The sequence below is a fragment of the Odocoileus virginianus genome, chromosome 22 (assembly GCF_023699985.2).
Source record: "Odocoileus virginianus isolate 20LAN1187 ecotype Illinois chromosome 22, Ovbor_1.2, whole genome shotgun sequence".
Lineage (NCBI taxonomy): Eukaryota > Metazoa > Chordata > Mammalia > Artiodactyla > Cervidae > Odocoileus > Odocoileus virginianus.
In genome coordinates, this window is record NC_069695.1 from 14,959,148 (window position 1) to 14,975,459 (window position 16,312).

The 16,312-nt window shown below is 39.7% G+C and overlaps 1 long non-coding RNA gene across 1 annotated transcript; it reads left to right on the forward strand.

The window, feature by feature from the left end:
• The first annotated feature begins 244 nt into the window (after positions 1-244).
• On the forward strand, positions 245-12,552 carry LOC139030434 (uncharacterized). Its single transcript, XR_011482801.1, has 3 exons — positions 245-414; positions 3,295-3,390; positions 12,308-12,552. It is a non-coding gene; the product is annotated as an uncharacterized lncRNA (long non-coding RNA).
• The last annotated feature ends 3,760 nt before the right edge of the window (positions 12,553-16,312 follow it).

The window sequence follows — 16,312 nt, forward strand, 5'->3', positions numbered from 1 at the left end:
TTTGGCCACCTGATGTGAAGAGCCAGTTCTTTGGAAAAGACTCTGATGATGAGAAAGAGTGAGGGCAGGAAGAGAAAGGGGAAACAGAAGATGAGATGGCTGGATGGCATCTTCTACTCAATGGACATGAGTTTGAGCAAATTCCAAGAGATAGTGAAGAACAGAGAAATCTAGCATGCTGCAGTCTATGAGGTCACAAAGAGTCAGAAATGACTTAGTGACAGAACAGCAATAAAACAATCAATGCCTACTCTGTGGAACTTTTCTATAGGGTGAAAATCCTGTGTTTCATTGGTAAGGGGAAGGTTGAGTGCGAGATGGTGATTTTGGAGCAAAAGGATCACATGGACTCTAGAGTTAGACTGCCTGAATTCAAATCCCAGCTCTGCTTCCTCACTAGCTAAGGAAACTTGAGTAAGTTTTCTGTGCCCTATTTCTCCATCTGTAAAATGGAAATAAAAGTATTACTTATCACATGTAGTTGTGACCATCAAATGCATTAATATTTGCAAAATAATCCTGAGAGTGCCTAGCACATAGGAACACTCAGTATTAGCTTTGATTTTTCACTTCAAATGGACAAATCCATTCTTTTTCAGGGAGGGACAGCAGAGGTGAACAACTAGTGTGGACATTGGTCCAGCCTCTCTGGCAGTCTCCTCACTGCCACCACTTCACCAGGTTGCTAAGATAACTTGTCTATTTTGTTTCTTCCTACTAATTTTATAGGTAGGTAATAGGAAGTTATTAGTCAGAGACTCTTTTATGCTATAGTTTTAAATTTTTATTTATTTGAACCAGTATGTGAAGAAGAAATTAGCCCCTCATTTCTTGTCACATAGACTGAGAATTAATGGTTCAGAAAACTGATAAAACTTATGTTTTTCTCCCCTGAACAAATAGTGTTCAAATAGTGTGACCCCTTTCAGAAGTATGCTGTCAGCATTATTTACAGAGGCTCATCAAGGTTGCTAACCCCATGGCCCAGCTGTAAGAGAACACAACAGAATGCTCTTCAATGTTGTCACCCATCACAAGGAACAGTTTGCAGCGTGACTTTCTGAACCGGAGTTTTATTCCTTCCTGCCTGTCACCTTGGAAACAACTTATTCAAGAACTTAGGTCTTTAGTACTATTTTCCTTGGAACATGATCCATTCATAAGCCAAAAAAGTCAAACTCTATGGAGTGAAGGGGCTCCTCCCTCTTTCTCCACCTGCCCAGTTATCACACAGGCACTGCTACAGGCAAGCAAAGCTATCAATCTCTCAGGAAACTTCCAGACTTGCCCTTGTTGTGTCAGGTATCATTGTTCCTCCACTACCATTTATTGAGTCATTAAACGTAGTATATTATGACACTGTTTTCTCCTTCCTTTTTTTGACTTAATATATCCTGGGGATCTTTTCACATCAGTATATATAAAGAGCTCCCTTCTTGTTTAAGTCACTGTATGGATATATACAATTATTTATTTAAGCATCCTTATTGATAGTCTAGTGGTTTGTTTCCAATCCTTTGCTACTACAAAGAAGGCTTCAATTAATAACCTTGTAGGTGTATCATTTTGCACCTGTGCAAGTATATCTGTGGGATAAATTCCCAGAAGTGGTATTGCTGGGTCAAAGCATATTTGCATTTGTAATTTTGACAGATACCACAAAACTGCCCTCCACAGGGGTCACACTGACATAAATTCCTACCAATAGTGTATTAAAAGGGCTTGTTTCCCCACAGCCTTGCCAACAGTGTATATTTTTGACCTTCTGGATTTTTGCCAATCTGATAAGCAAAAAATGGGATCCCAGTATAATTTTAATTTCTATTTCTCTTATTATGCAAGATTGTGCATTTTTCTATATAAAAGCCTTTTGTATTTCCATTTCCATTCATTGTTCATATTCATGATCCATTCATCTATTAGGTTGTTCTTTATCTCAGATGTTTTAAACATGTATACCTCACCTTCTATAATTTTGAACAGAAGTATAGTATACCCTGGGACTTCTTTAACAGAAGTAGGATACCCTGGGACTCAATTTTTTGTTTTTTTGTTAGGGCGCCTTCTTGCCTTAATTTTCAGTTAATAACATGTATGTGTGTGTATGCTAAGAAGGGAAGTTCATGTAACTATTATTAGAGGTGGAAAAAATGAAGAGGAATGGCAATTTATGACTGACATTCAAATTCTGACTTTTAAAAAAATGGTGATTCTGGCAGGCTCTCCACTTATAACAGGACTCCATTTCTTTCTAGTTCTGAAAGAAATGTGCAAATTAGAGAATATGTGTAACCTCCCTAGAGTGGTCTTCCTAGAACAATTACTCTCAAGATAGTAGTTAGGAAAATGGTGGAGCGAAGAATAAGATTTGCAGGAAATTGTCCAGGAGGAATTATCCTTACAACCACCTGCCAGTCACCTGGAAATCCACTGGCAAAAAAGAAAAATGGCCAGCACTCTGTCATAGCTAGGGGGAAGGAAGGGTGAGTGTCACTCTTAATAGAGATGCTGACATGGTGGGAGAGATCTGCTTTGACATGCTCGCTGCTAGGGAGAAAACTCATTCCCTAGGTGCACATATCTGCTCTACCCTATGCTTTAAAAATAGAAATGGCGAGCCCAGTTCAGGGGCTGCTTGGGGTGGGAGGAAGCATATTCAAATGCAAGAATTGACCTGCTAACACACACTCATATGGGGTAATGGTTTACTCCATAATATCCTTTGAAGTGAAGCTCAGAAACTGATTTGAAATATGACAAACACTATCCCAATCAAAGTAAAACCAGGAGACTAAGCTCTGTCAGGTGTCAGCTGTGTGTCCTGAGTCAAGTTGTTGAACTACTCTTGGGTTCAGTTTTCCTCTTCTGAAAAATGGGGGTAGAGGAAGGTCAGTTGGGGACAGCTGAGTACCCTTCTTCATCTTCACCACACTGCAATTTCCTGAGGGACCACAGAGCCAGGGCGATATCAAACAGGGCTATACATTTAGCTTTCAAGCCTTGAAAGAAAAATTAAGCATAACTGACAATTATTTGTGGTCCTCCATTCATGTTTCACCTTGTAAGTCAGGTTCTAAATCTTCCAAGCTGCCACCACTCAGAGGCATTGGTCTCTTCTCCAACCCTCCAGCTCCAAACAGCTGGACTCACAGCAAACCTATCAGTGTTTATCAAACAAACCTATCAGTATATTTATCGGTGTTAAATATCAGGATATTTTGCCGATCCTTTCTATTCACAGCTGTGAAGTTGAAGTTTTGCCTTGGTCTCTTTATTTCCTTTATATTTTCTCAGGTGAGCTCTACTCCTAACACTTCAACTCCCAACTGAATGATAACAGGAGGAAAAAGGAAAAACTGAAACTAGTATTGGTCTTCCATATGTGAGCAGGTACTATTATTAAGCATCTTATACAGTGCCTCATTATTGTTGATATTGTCATTGCTTCTAGATATAAATGACCAGACATGGAGTTTCCTTTAGGATTCCCTAAGCTTGATTATAGAATCTTAGAGATGGATTAAACACTAAAAATATCATCAATGATGATATCAATGATGATATCAAAATATCATCATTCCTCTCCCACCCATTTCGTAATTTTTATGCATCATTCCGGCCAAAGGGCAATCCAGTTGTTTAACACACTACTGAGAGAGTTCACTACCTCACAGGCTGTGACTTGCATTAGTATCTTAATAACAGCAATAGGTGGCTTTTGCTTTTCCATTTCAGAAGCATTGTGACGTTGATCCATTGTTCCTCTTGCCTTTATTCATCTAAATTAGGAGAGTGCATTTGGCAGGTTAATAGTACCAACTAAATGTTTATTTAATAGTAAATGTTTCAAATACCAGCTGTAATCTTTAGCAGCTGTTTTGTATTGGTGGTACAATTCCAACAATTATATTTTACAAAATCATTTCCACTGGGTTGAGGCAATCTATGGATGAGTCAGGATTGGAAGACAGAAGAGCCAGGATTTTGTTGCCACTTTGCTTAAAAGCGGTGACTCTGGGGAAAGTCACTTCTCTTTCTGATTCTCAGTTTTCCTAATACATAAAATAAAGTGAAGAAAATAGACAATTTCTTAGTACTTCTCTCCCCAATAATAACTTTTAATGAGGCCACAGCAGTGTTTTGTCAATGGAAAAAAACAAAAATGGTAAATAAGTGAACTCATGAATTTCTATGGTCAACTGAATATGTAATCAAGGTAGATAATAATCCAGAAGACATAAATCAGAATTGCCAGAAAAGCTCCAGTTAACACGAAATCTGTATGAACATTCAAATAAAATGAGACTTCCATATCTTTGGCATCTTCTCAGATGACATTTCCACTTAGATACTTCATTATTATGGTGCATTAAATTCACTCGTTCCTAATAAAAAACTCATCCCACCTAAAAGGAGAATGCTGAATTAATTTTATGAACTACTGGGCTCTTTTCAATAAATTATTTTGATGATGGCTGAACATGTTGATTGGCTTAGGAAAAAGAGGAGGCCACATTCAGAAGATCACCTGAGCCAAATTTCCAGTGTCAGCTGAGAGTGGGGGTCCCTCGGGGACAAAGTTTAGGGAGGGAAGAAAATGACTAAGGGACTAATTTTTTGAGTGAAATTTAGATTTATTTATATGCTCAAGCCAAGTCAATCACTGCTTACGACATTGATACACATGGAAGATTATTTTCTGGCACAGATCTGTGTGTGGAGAATTTAATTGTCTGTGGAAAATAACAACCATCAGAACTCTAAAGGGAAACTACCTCTCTAAACTTTTCAAGACGTCAGTAGCAATTTGCCTCACTGAGGGCTGATAAAAGAAGTGGAGCCCAGAGAAATCTGAACACCCAAGGAAGGTTTCCAAAGTTACTTGAGGTGACTTGAGAGAGTCATGATGGAACTTAGAAAAGAATTTCATTACTTAGCTTTCACTCTCATGTCCCAATAGATTTGTTTGGGACCACTGTTGGTCTGAAACTACTACTTTATTTGAGAAATAAGAAAAATATACTTTGCATGTGAAATGGAAAGTATATTAACCTGAGAATTAGAAGGTTAGGGTTCTGCTCCCAGATCTGTGAGTTTCGGCTGTGCTTTCTTCATCTGTAAGTGAAGAGGGAAATGACTGTTAAGGTTTCTTCCTGCATTAATTATCCATGAACTTTCAGTTATAAAACAGAAAGATCATATCTGTCTAACTTTTATATCTTCAACTCAGAGTTCATTGGACCAGTTTTAAATTTCCATGTAATGAGAGTGGTGAATTCCTGCCAATCCACCTTTGTCTTCTACATAAACTCTTCATCCCAGACCACCTGTTTTAGTCATCATCCCTTTGCAAAAGTGGCCTACTTTGTAAATTATACACCTCTTCTTTCTTCTAAAGATTCCATTCTTTCAAAAAGTTTTTATATCCATCAAGCTATAGGATAAGGTGTCCTTTTTTTATATAAAGTTATCATGAAATACAGTACACCCACTTAAACTGAATTTTAGTTAAACAATCAATAGTGTTTAATATAAGTATATTTTGTTCAATATTTGGAATATACTTATGCTAAAAATTGTTTGTTTGAAATTCAAATTCAATTGGATGTCCTATATTTTTATTTGTTAACTTTAGTAACTCTGACCAGAGTTCTCTCTCCCACTGCTATAGAACTTCATAAAGTCCTATAGAACTTCATTTGACATTTTGAATGTCTATGTCCATCTGATTTCCCTAAGTAGATAGTAAGTCCTGTGAGAGACAACCTGGATGCTACACATTATTATCTCCTCTTATCCACAGTGATGCTTTTTATTATTTCATAATTGGCTGATTCTTTTGAGACTCCTTCACAACTCATGTACTTTAAAGCACAGTCTGCTTCTTCCTCAGGCTAAGATAACACAATCATGCCACATTAACCCAAACCCACAAGAAACTAGGATGGAACTCAATGAAAGTTAATGTTAGGATTTACAACAGTCAGTCAGTGTTACCAATGACAATGAAAAATATAAATTAATATAATTGCTTCCAGAGAATTAAAAAGTACTACAAGGTCACTTGCAAAGCTGAATTCTTAGCTTACCAAATGTTTCCTAGTTGCTTTTGACTTGAAAGATCTATTTAGCAGGACTTTGAAAAGTCTCATAAGGTAGTGAGTTCCTTCTGTGTCCATATATGAACATTTAATCCCTGTCCCCAGAAAACCAAGGACACCAGCTCATTTCACTTCTCAAAATAAAGTTCTTTAATTTCATTCCCATGCTTGAGACTATTCTCTCCCTTTCAAGTCTTACCTCCCTCCATAGGCTACTCACCATTTCCCAAACATACCTTGGACCCAAGCTTACTCTCTTGCCTCTGTCTCTAACACTCACCATCTCTGCCTTTCTAAGTCCTACCCATTCATAGAGCCACTGATTCGTGAAGCTGTGTGAGAGGCCCTAGGAATCTGGTGTTACACTAGCACTTTAAACATAAACCAGTGATAGACCTGAGATCTAGTCGACAATATTCTGTAGCAGAGTGACAGGGTCATGGCTCAAAAATGTTCTTTAAATCTTTTATTTTTGCCTTTTCCAAGCTCCTTCTTCAAGAAGCACCTTCAGCTACCACATCATTTTTAAAGACTTTCTTCATCATCCCAGTCAGAAATACTCTCTCTCTCATTTAACCCAAGGCAGCATTTTATTTGTAGCTCTCCTGAGGTACTTCGTCCTTTTTAGGTTACGTTTTTGTTGTTGGTAAGGTTCCAAGATAAAACCATTCCCTGTGCTAAGAGCAAAGAGATTGGGTGTACTTCTGGAGCATGGTTTTCCTAACAGCCTAAGGGCTTTGTTGGGAGAAAAATGGATAAATGGTGTTGCCCAGTTGCTGGCTCCCATGACTGAGGCTTTCCTTGGCAAGGAATCACGGCTGTCCTTCACTCTCAGGGCAGCTTAGCATGGAGAAGCAACTGAGTAGAAAGGGAGTAGGGGTGCCCTGGGTTGTCCCGGGGACTCAGGCCATGTGGGATAGGGAAGAAATGGTCTAAAGTATTAATAAACTTCACCATGCCCTGTATTCAACCGACCTCAGCAAAACGTGACATAAATCCATTAAGAGAGACACATGCAAACTGTATTATCATTCTAAGGACACTGCAAAAACTAATGTAACTGTGGCCCTGTGATTAAGCTTTGTCAAAGAGTTCTAGAAAGGATACCAGTGGGAGCAAACTTAGAGGAGGAATAAAGCAGCAAAGGGAGGGAGACAGCAGGGCGAGAACCAGGTGTATCGACGTCGGCTTTCACATCAATGAAGGAGTCAGATGAGTAAGGTGGCACATAGCAGTCACAGGTTTCGAAGCCAGAATGAGTTTGGTCACCAAATAATTCCCACAAAAATTTCATATCATACTAGATTAAACCTTGTCAATTTTTTTTTAAAGATAGTACTTCATATGGGAAGTTTACCATCAACAAATAATCTACCTTGTGGCAAATAATTGACTTTAAATTACACAATACACAGCATTTTGTAATAATGCCATCTCTTTAAAAAGAAAAAAAAATTTTCCCAGGATACTGGGATAAGTGAAATGTGTAAAAAGACAACAACAACATATGGTTAATTTCTTTGTGAGTCAAAGCCTCAAGCCATCAGTGGGTGTGTATCTAGTCAACAAACATTCATAGGGTGACTCCTGCAGGTCCATTACTGTCCAGCCCATACAAAGCAGTCCACAAAACAAGCATAATCTCTGTCTTCATTGAACTTGATCCCAGACTCTGAGGCCATAAAAACACCGTTTATACACTACTGGACATAAGAATTAAAGTATCTAATGAGTTTTAATAAATTTAGAGCAGTGGTTTTATGCTAAAAGCCTGTTGTGCTTTGTTTTTTTCATTTTTAAGGTTATTCTATCATTAGATGTGACACCTTATTCAAGGCACTGACTGCCTCATTAAAAAAAAAAAAAAAAAGAGCTCCCTTTTCACCACTAAAGCAATACCCTGATTGAAATACTTCATTAAAAGAAGAATATTTCTCATGGTCAACCAAACTCTAAACACTTAGTTCACAATTTGATAAATTTTCAAAAGAAAGTCACTTACCAAAATGTAAGGGCTCCTGTGTATAAGTTCTATGCATCAAACATAAGTACATCTCAAATATATTATTAAAAGCTGCCATGTACTGAGTGTTTCTTGTTCGCTTGCTACTATTCTAACCTTTTTTTGTTTGTGGTTGAAATTAATCTACACAGAACTGTAAGAGGTAAACACTACTCATGATTTCCATTATACAGATGAGGAAACTGAGGCACTGAGAAATCAGCCACTTGCTCATAGACATAGTGTGTGGTTCAGCAAAAATTCAAAACCAAATGCCCAGCTCCAGAGCCCACATGCTATTGGCTGTGCAAGATAGTAAAAGTAAATAAATATAAATTTGATGCCAAAAATCATTATTAGTGGTTGTTTCCCCAGAGAAGTTTAAGAAAAGAATTTAAAACTTCAAAGTGAAGCAGCCTCTTTTTTTTTTTTTTTTTTTGCCAATTATGTGTTACTTTAAAAGAAATTTTCAAGAGGTGAAAAATATGAATCTTGACAAAGATGATACTGTCATGAACCATATGATTTTAAAAGAAAACTGTGCAGCAATAGTATGAAGCCACAAGTCCTGGACAGCATCAAGATGGATGAACTCTCTACCAAGCTATTCAAATAACTGCCTGCTTATTGAGCTAGCTGTGCTCAGTAGGCATGGGCCAGCAGGAACACCCTAGTCAGGCTCACTCTTGATTATACAAATGACAAAGCAGCACAACAGCATATAGAGGCAGCCTCCACAGAAAATATGATCTCAAACCAGGCTATGACATAAAACAGCAGAACTTAAGTGGGGAACGACAGATGCTCATGTCTCAATTTGTATTTGAGCACTGTCTCAATCTGCTTTCCATACACAGAGCTCAAATAATATCTTCTCTGTTACAAAACCTGAGAACGAGCTCTAGTCGAAGTCACCAGAAGGAGAGCAAGGTTGTGATCATGCAGGAAAGCAGAAAGTTGGATTGTCGGCAGCTCAGAGTGGAAGGTGAGACTTGGGGACCGGTGGCTAAGGTCCCTAGGTTTCACTGGAGAGTTCCCAAACTCCAAACCATTGTTCACTCATAGACCTGCTCTGTTCTAGAAAATAGGGATTGCCTACTTATTAATAAGTATGCCTCACTACTTCTTTACAAGCAGTGATGAGGGAGAGAGCACCCGAGGCCAGTCGGCTGCCCTGATGTTTGGCGTAGTCTGAGTACAGCGATTATTTGTCAGCGCTGGTCTGTCTATTTGTTTCTGTTTGAAGGAAAGTATCAGCCCACAGAGGACTGGTTCACCTTCTTTGTGGTCATGGTAAGTTCTCTGGTGGTTGAGGGCCATTGTGCTCACCAGCTTTGGGGGCAACTGACATCCAGGGCTGCACTGACACTTGAGGTTGACCCAAATGCACGTAAGAATTAACAAGAATGGTGATCTCATTCAGCAGTAGAGGTGTGTAGTAAAAAAGAAATTGTCAACATGTTCGAAAGTCGTTTCATCCCACACTGTCAACATAAAATATATTGAGTGGCTGATTGAAGTAATAGGCTGTCTTTGTGGAGCAGTAAGAAGTGGAGAAAAGGATGTTCTTTGTTCAATTATCGCAATGCAAGGCCAGCTGTGACTAAATGAATCTTCCCTCATAGACCATAATATCTCCTGGGAGCCTTGCTGGGCAACACGAAGCTCCTGACACTCACCTAATTCACCGCATCAAGAGAGTCATAGGCCAGACCAGACAGTGATGAAACCCCACAGAGTCAGACAGGCTGGTGCTGCCCTCTTTGGGCCTCTAGCAAAATCAGCTTAAGAAGAGGGCCAAGGTCAGAAGCCCCAGAGAGTAGGAGGAAGTAACCACAACCCATCCAGGGGGAATGAACCATGTACTGAGAATGAGTCTCTGTATTGGGTGCCCACATGCATTAGCTCATTTATTCTTCCCAATTGTTACAGTACATTGATATTGTCCTCACAGCATCTGTGGAGCAAACAGAGCTGAGGAAGCTTATGTGAACTGCCCAGTGCATGAGCCCGGTGAGTCGTGAGACTGGAATTTTAACTCAGTCTGTGGTTATGGAGCAAACCAGCTCTAGATCCAGCCAGTTAAACTCAAGAACAGGATCTGAGTCAGTGCCAGAAAGATCTTGAAGACCATGCTTCTGTGGAGCAAAGTTTGTATTATAGCATATCACATTTTAAAGTCTAGTTTACAAGAAGAAAGAGAACATTTATAAAATATCTGATTAGCTATACTGTGACTTAGACTGTAAATTCTATCACCTTTAAACTCAGAAACCCTTTTCTGCAGATATGGGCACTACAGCAGGGGCTTGATGTTTTTTAGAGGGTGTTCCAGCACTGGTGTAAACTTCCCAGTAGCAAAGATGGTAAAGAATCTGCCTGCAGTGCAGGAGACCTGGGTTTGATCCCTGCATCAGGAAGATCCCTGGAGAAGGGAATGACAATCCACTCCAGTATTCTTGCCTGGAGAATTCATGGACAGAGGAGCCTAGTGGGCTAGTCCATGGGGTTGCAAAGAGTCGGACACAATTGAGCAAATAACACTTTCACTTCTTTTTTCACTTTTCCAACACTGGTAAGAAGTGACCCAAGTCAGAGCTGTCATGCTTTTAGGTAGTTTTGCACAGTATTTTGAACTTTTTAGGCAACCCACTGGGGCTTCCCAGGTGGTGCAATGGTAAAGAATCCTCCTGCCAATGCAGGAGACACAAGAGATGTGGGTTCTATCCATGGGTCGGAAAGACCCAAGGATAGGTCTTTCCTAACATTGGAGTAGGAAACAACACTCCAATATTCTTGCCTGGAAAATTCCATGGACAGAGGAGTCTGGCAGGCTACAGTCTATGAGGTCACAAAGAGTTAGACATGACTGAGCAACTGAGCATGCAGGCAAGCCCACTAAGAACCTGTATCCTCTCTTGCTTGAAGAAATAAGTGTAGTTAGCTTGAAAATTCACTAACATTGACCCTCAGCATCATGTTTAGACATTTTCTGGACATATATATCATCAAATGCTTTGTATTCCAGGACTTCTTTCAACTGATCCAAATCATGACCTTAGACAATAACTGTTCAACATGATTTATGGTTTCAGGAATCTTAAGGACCCTGTTCTTAGGATCATTGATTACTTATTTTACCTTCCATACAACTCACTGAGGAATCCAGTTTCCCATTCAAATTTCTGGACCTGGCTCAGTTCTACTTTATCTCTGGAATCTTCCTAAAATAGCAGCAAATACAGGATAAAAAATAGCTGGATTCCAAAAAGAATGATTAGACGATATGGAAGCAAGTTTGACTTTTAAGATCCTTTTATTCAGACTAAAGCTTCTCATTTTAACACCCTTTCCTGCTCTCTATAAAATTGTATTCCCAACTGTCTTGGCATAAAGTATGAACTATTTAGGTGTGGACGATCTCATCCACCTCCACATGCTCTGTTTCCACTTGTGCTCGATTCTTCTGGCTCTGGGAACTTCTCCTGTGTATTTGTGCTCCCACTGAGGAGAGATAGGAAGAGAGACAAGTAAAAATTTGTCTAGTCCTGAGTTGACCAGGTAAGGGTGTGGACCAGGAGGAAGGAGGGGACCTGTGTATACAACGTGAATACTGACAAGACCCGAATAAACCTCTATTCAGGCAACATGTCTCAGGATGCTGGTCATTGCTTGTGTCCGTTAGAGCATTGGCAACTTGCCTCAGAGTGTTAGGCAGGATTATTCTGTGAATAACAAAACTCAGAGAAATTGTAAGATTTTTTTTTACTTAAGCAAAAAAAAGTGTCAAAAGTTAACTGCTAATGAGAGGAATATATTTCTTTACAAACTATATTAAGCTTATAAATAACCAGATGTAAATAATGTCCAGCAGGATTCTTCTATTACCTCATAGTCCATACTCATAAAGGACATGTTGGTAACTGAAGTATTCAATAATATTGTTCAGTAACAGCCTGCAGCACACCATCTCTTATATAAGCCGATTCATCACAGGCTTTCTTCACTGGGCTTTCTTTTGTTTTCCATACCAGGGCCCTTATTATTAAAGTTTTAATCGTTTCATCTTTAAATGCCCAAACTTCAAGGTAAACATGTGCTTCTAGAGCCCTGACTAGCCATTATATGTTCTGCAAGATGCTAGCTGTCTGTTTTGCTTGTCAGTTCTAGAAATGACTTGATGTGTCTGTGGTTCCTTTTTCAGCTTCTGCATCCCGCCCACCCGGATTCTCTCTGCTGAACTCTTCCTGTCTTCCCTGCTGTGAGAAAGGCAGAGAATCCATTTCCGGATTTGGAACAGTGCACCTCCCTGAAGCCATTGGTTGAGCAATCTCAGTCTTACATCCCTTATCATAAGCTAAATGTCAATGGAATCATGAACTTTTCTCATCACTTTTTGGTGTTATCAATGACTTCCTTGAACACTGTATTTTGTTAAAACATTTATCAGTTTCTAGTTGCTTTCACATATACCATCTCATTAATTTAAAATAGTGACTTCATCAAAACTTCAAATTTCTTAAATGAGTAAAAAAACAGTGACCCCCACAAGAGACTGACCCAGACTTGCCTGTGAGTGTCCAGGAGTCTCCAGCAAAGGCATGGGCTGGCGGTGGACGGTTACAGGGTTTGGGGGCACTGAGTGTAACAGTGCCTGCATGGGACCTTTAGAAGGAGGTCACCATTATCTTCATTGCCTCCACCATAGTTTGGCCCCAGGCAAATAACAGGGAGGGAAGACATCCCCACCTATCAACAGAAAATTGATTTAAGATTTACTGAGTGTGGCCCCGCCCATCAGAACAAGACCCAGTTTTCCCCTCAGTCAGTCTCTCCCATCAGGAAGCTTCCATAAGCCTCTTATCATTCTCCATCAGAGGGCAGACAAACTGAAACCACAATCACAGAACACTAACCAATCTGATCACATGGACCACAGCCTTGTTTAACTCAATGAAACTATGAGCCATACTGTGTAGGGCCATCCAAGATGGACGGGTCATGGTGGAGAGGTCTGACAGAATGTGGTCCACTGGAGAAGGGAATGGCAAACCACTTCAGTATTCTTGCCTTGAGAACCCCATGAACAGTATGAAAAGGCAAAAAGATAGGACACTGAAAGATGAACTACCCAGGTCAGTAGATGCCCAACATGCTGCTGAAGATCAGTGGAGAAATAACTCCAGAAAGAATGAAGAGACGGAGCCAAAGCAAAAACAACACCCAGTTGTGGATGTGATTGGTGATGGAACTAAAGTCCAATGCTGTAAAGAGCAATATTGCATAGGAACCTGGAATGTTAGGTCCACGGATCAAGGCAAATTGGAAGTGGTCAAACAGGAAATGGCAAGAGTGAACGTTGACAGTTTAGGAATCAGCAAAAATCCATGTTAGACTGGAATGGGTGAATGTAACTCAGATGACCATTATATCTACTACTGTGGGCAAGAATTCCTTAGGAGAAGTGGAGTTGCCATCATAGTCAACAAAAAAGTCTGAAATGCAATACTTGGATGCAATCTCAAAAACGACAGAATGATCTCTGTTCGTTTCCAAGGCAAACCATTCAATAACACAGTAATCCAAGTCTATGACACAACCAGTAATGCTGAAGAAACTGAAGTTGAATAGTTCTATGAAGACCTACAAGACCTTCTAGAATTAATGCCCAAAAAAGACGTCCTTTTCATTATAGGGGACTGGAATGCAAAAAGTAGGAAGTCAAGAAATACCTGGAGTAATGAGCAAATTTGGCCTTGAAGTACAAAACAAAGCAGGGCAAAGGCTAATAGAGCTTTGCCAAGAGAATGCACTGCTCATAGCAAACACCCTCTTCCAACAACACAAGAGAAGATGCGACACATGGACATCACCAGATGGTCAGCACCAAAATAAGAATGATTATCTTCTTTGCATCCAGCGATGGAGAAGCTCTATACAGTCAGCTAAACAAGACCTGGAGCTGACTGTGGCTTGGATCATGAAGTCCTTATTGCCAAATTCAGATTTAAATTGAAGAAAGAAGGGAAAACCACTAGACCATTCAGGTATAACCTAAATCAAATCCCTTCTGATTCTACAGTGGAAGTGAGAAATAGATTCAAGGGATTAGATTTGATAGACAGACTACCGGAAGAACTATGGATGGAGGTTTGTGACATTGTACAGAAGGCAGTGATCAAGACCATCCCCAAGGAAAAGAAATGCAAAAAGGTAAAATGGATTTCTGAGGAAGCATTACAAATAGCTAAGAAAAGAGAAGATGTGAAAGGCAAAAGAGAAAAGGAAAGATACAGTCATTTGAGTGCAGAGCTCCAAAGAATAGCAAGGAGAGATAAGAAAGCCTTCCTCAGTGATCAATGCAAAGAAACAGAGGAAAACAATAGAATGGGAAAGACTCGAGATATCTTTAAGAAAATTAGAGGTGCCAAGGGAACATTTCATGCAAAGGTGGGTACAATAAAGGACAGAAATGCTAACAGAAACAGAAGATATTAAGAAGAGGTGGCAAGATTACACAGAAGAACTGTACAAAAAAAAGATCTTCATGACCCAGATAACCACAATGGTATGATCACTCATCTAGAGCCAGACATCCTGGAATGAGAAGTCAAGTGGGCCTTATGAAGCATCACTATGAACAAAGCTAGTGGAGGTGATGGAATTCCAGTTGAGCTATTTCAAATCCTAAAAGATGATGCTGTGAAAGTGCTGCACTCAATATGTCAGCAAATTTGGGAAACTCAGCAGTGGCCACAGGACTGGGAAAGGTCAGTTTTCATTCCAATCCCAAAGAAAGGCAATGCCAAAGAATTCTCAAACTACCACACAATTGCACTCATCTCACATGCTAGTAAAGTAATGCTCAAAATTCTCCAAGCCAGGCTTCAATAATACATGAAACATGAACTTCCAGATGTGCAAGCTGGTTTTAGAAAAGGCAGAGGAACCAGATATCAAATTGCCAACATCTACTGGATCATTGAAAAAGCAAGAAAGTTCCAGAAAGGCATCTATTTCTGATTTATTGGCTATGCCAAAGCCTTTGTGTGGATCACAACAAACTGTGGAAAATTCTTAAAGAGATGGGATTACCGGACCACCTGACCTGCCTCTTGAGAAATCTGTATACAGGTCAGAAAGCAACAGTTAGAACTGGACATGGAACAACAGGCTGGTTCCAAATAGGAAAAGCAGTACGTCAAGGCTGTATATTGTCACCCTGCTTATTTAACTTATATGCAGAGTACATCATGAGAAATGCTGGACTGGGTGAAGCACAACCTGGAATCAAGATTGCCAGGAGAAATATCAATAACCTCAGATATGCAGATGACACCGCCCTTATGGCAGAAAGTGAAGAGGAACTAAAGAGCCTTTTGATGAAAGTGAAAGTGAAGAGTGAAAAAGCTAGCTTCAAACTCAACATTCAGAAAACTAAGATCATGGCATCTTGTCCCATCACTTTATGGCAAATAGATGGGGAAACAGTGGGAACACTGTCAGACTTTATTTTGGGGGACTCCAAAATCACTGCAGATGGTGACTGCAGCCATGAAATTAAAAGACACTTGCTCCTTGGAAGATAAGCTATGGCCAACCTAGAAAACATATTAAAAGCATAGACATTACTTTGCCAACAAAGTTACATCTTGTCAAAGCTATGGTTTTTCCAGTGGTCATGTATGGATGTGAGAGTTGGACTATTAAGAAAGCCGAGCACTGAAGAATTGATGCTTTTGAACTGTGGTGTTGGAGAAGACTCTTGAGTCCCTTGGACAGTAAGGAGATCCAACAAGTCAATCCTAAAGAAATCAGTCCTGAATATTCATTGGAAGGACTGAAGCTGAAGCTGAAACTCCAATACTTTGGCCACCTAATATGAAGAACTGGTTCATTTTGAAAAGACCCCGATGCTGAGAAAGATTGAAGGTGGGAGGAGAAGGGGAAAACAGAGGATGAGATGGTTGGATGGCATCACCAACTCAATGGAAATGAGTCTGAGTAAACTCCAGAACTCGATGATAGACAGGGAGGCCTGGTGTGCTGCAGTCCATGGGGTCACAAAGAGTCAGACATGACTGAGCGACTGAACTGAACTGAACTGAACTGAAACTAGAGTCCCAGAGAGATAAATTATAGTTTTATGTTCAAAAGTGGTAAGTGTCAGAAAAATAAGAAATACTGTCTCCTGAAACTCAATTCATGT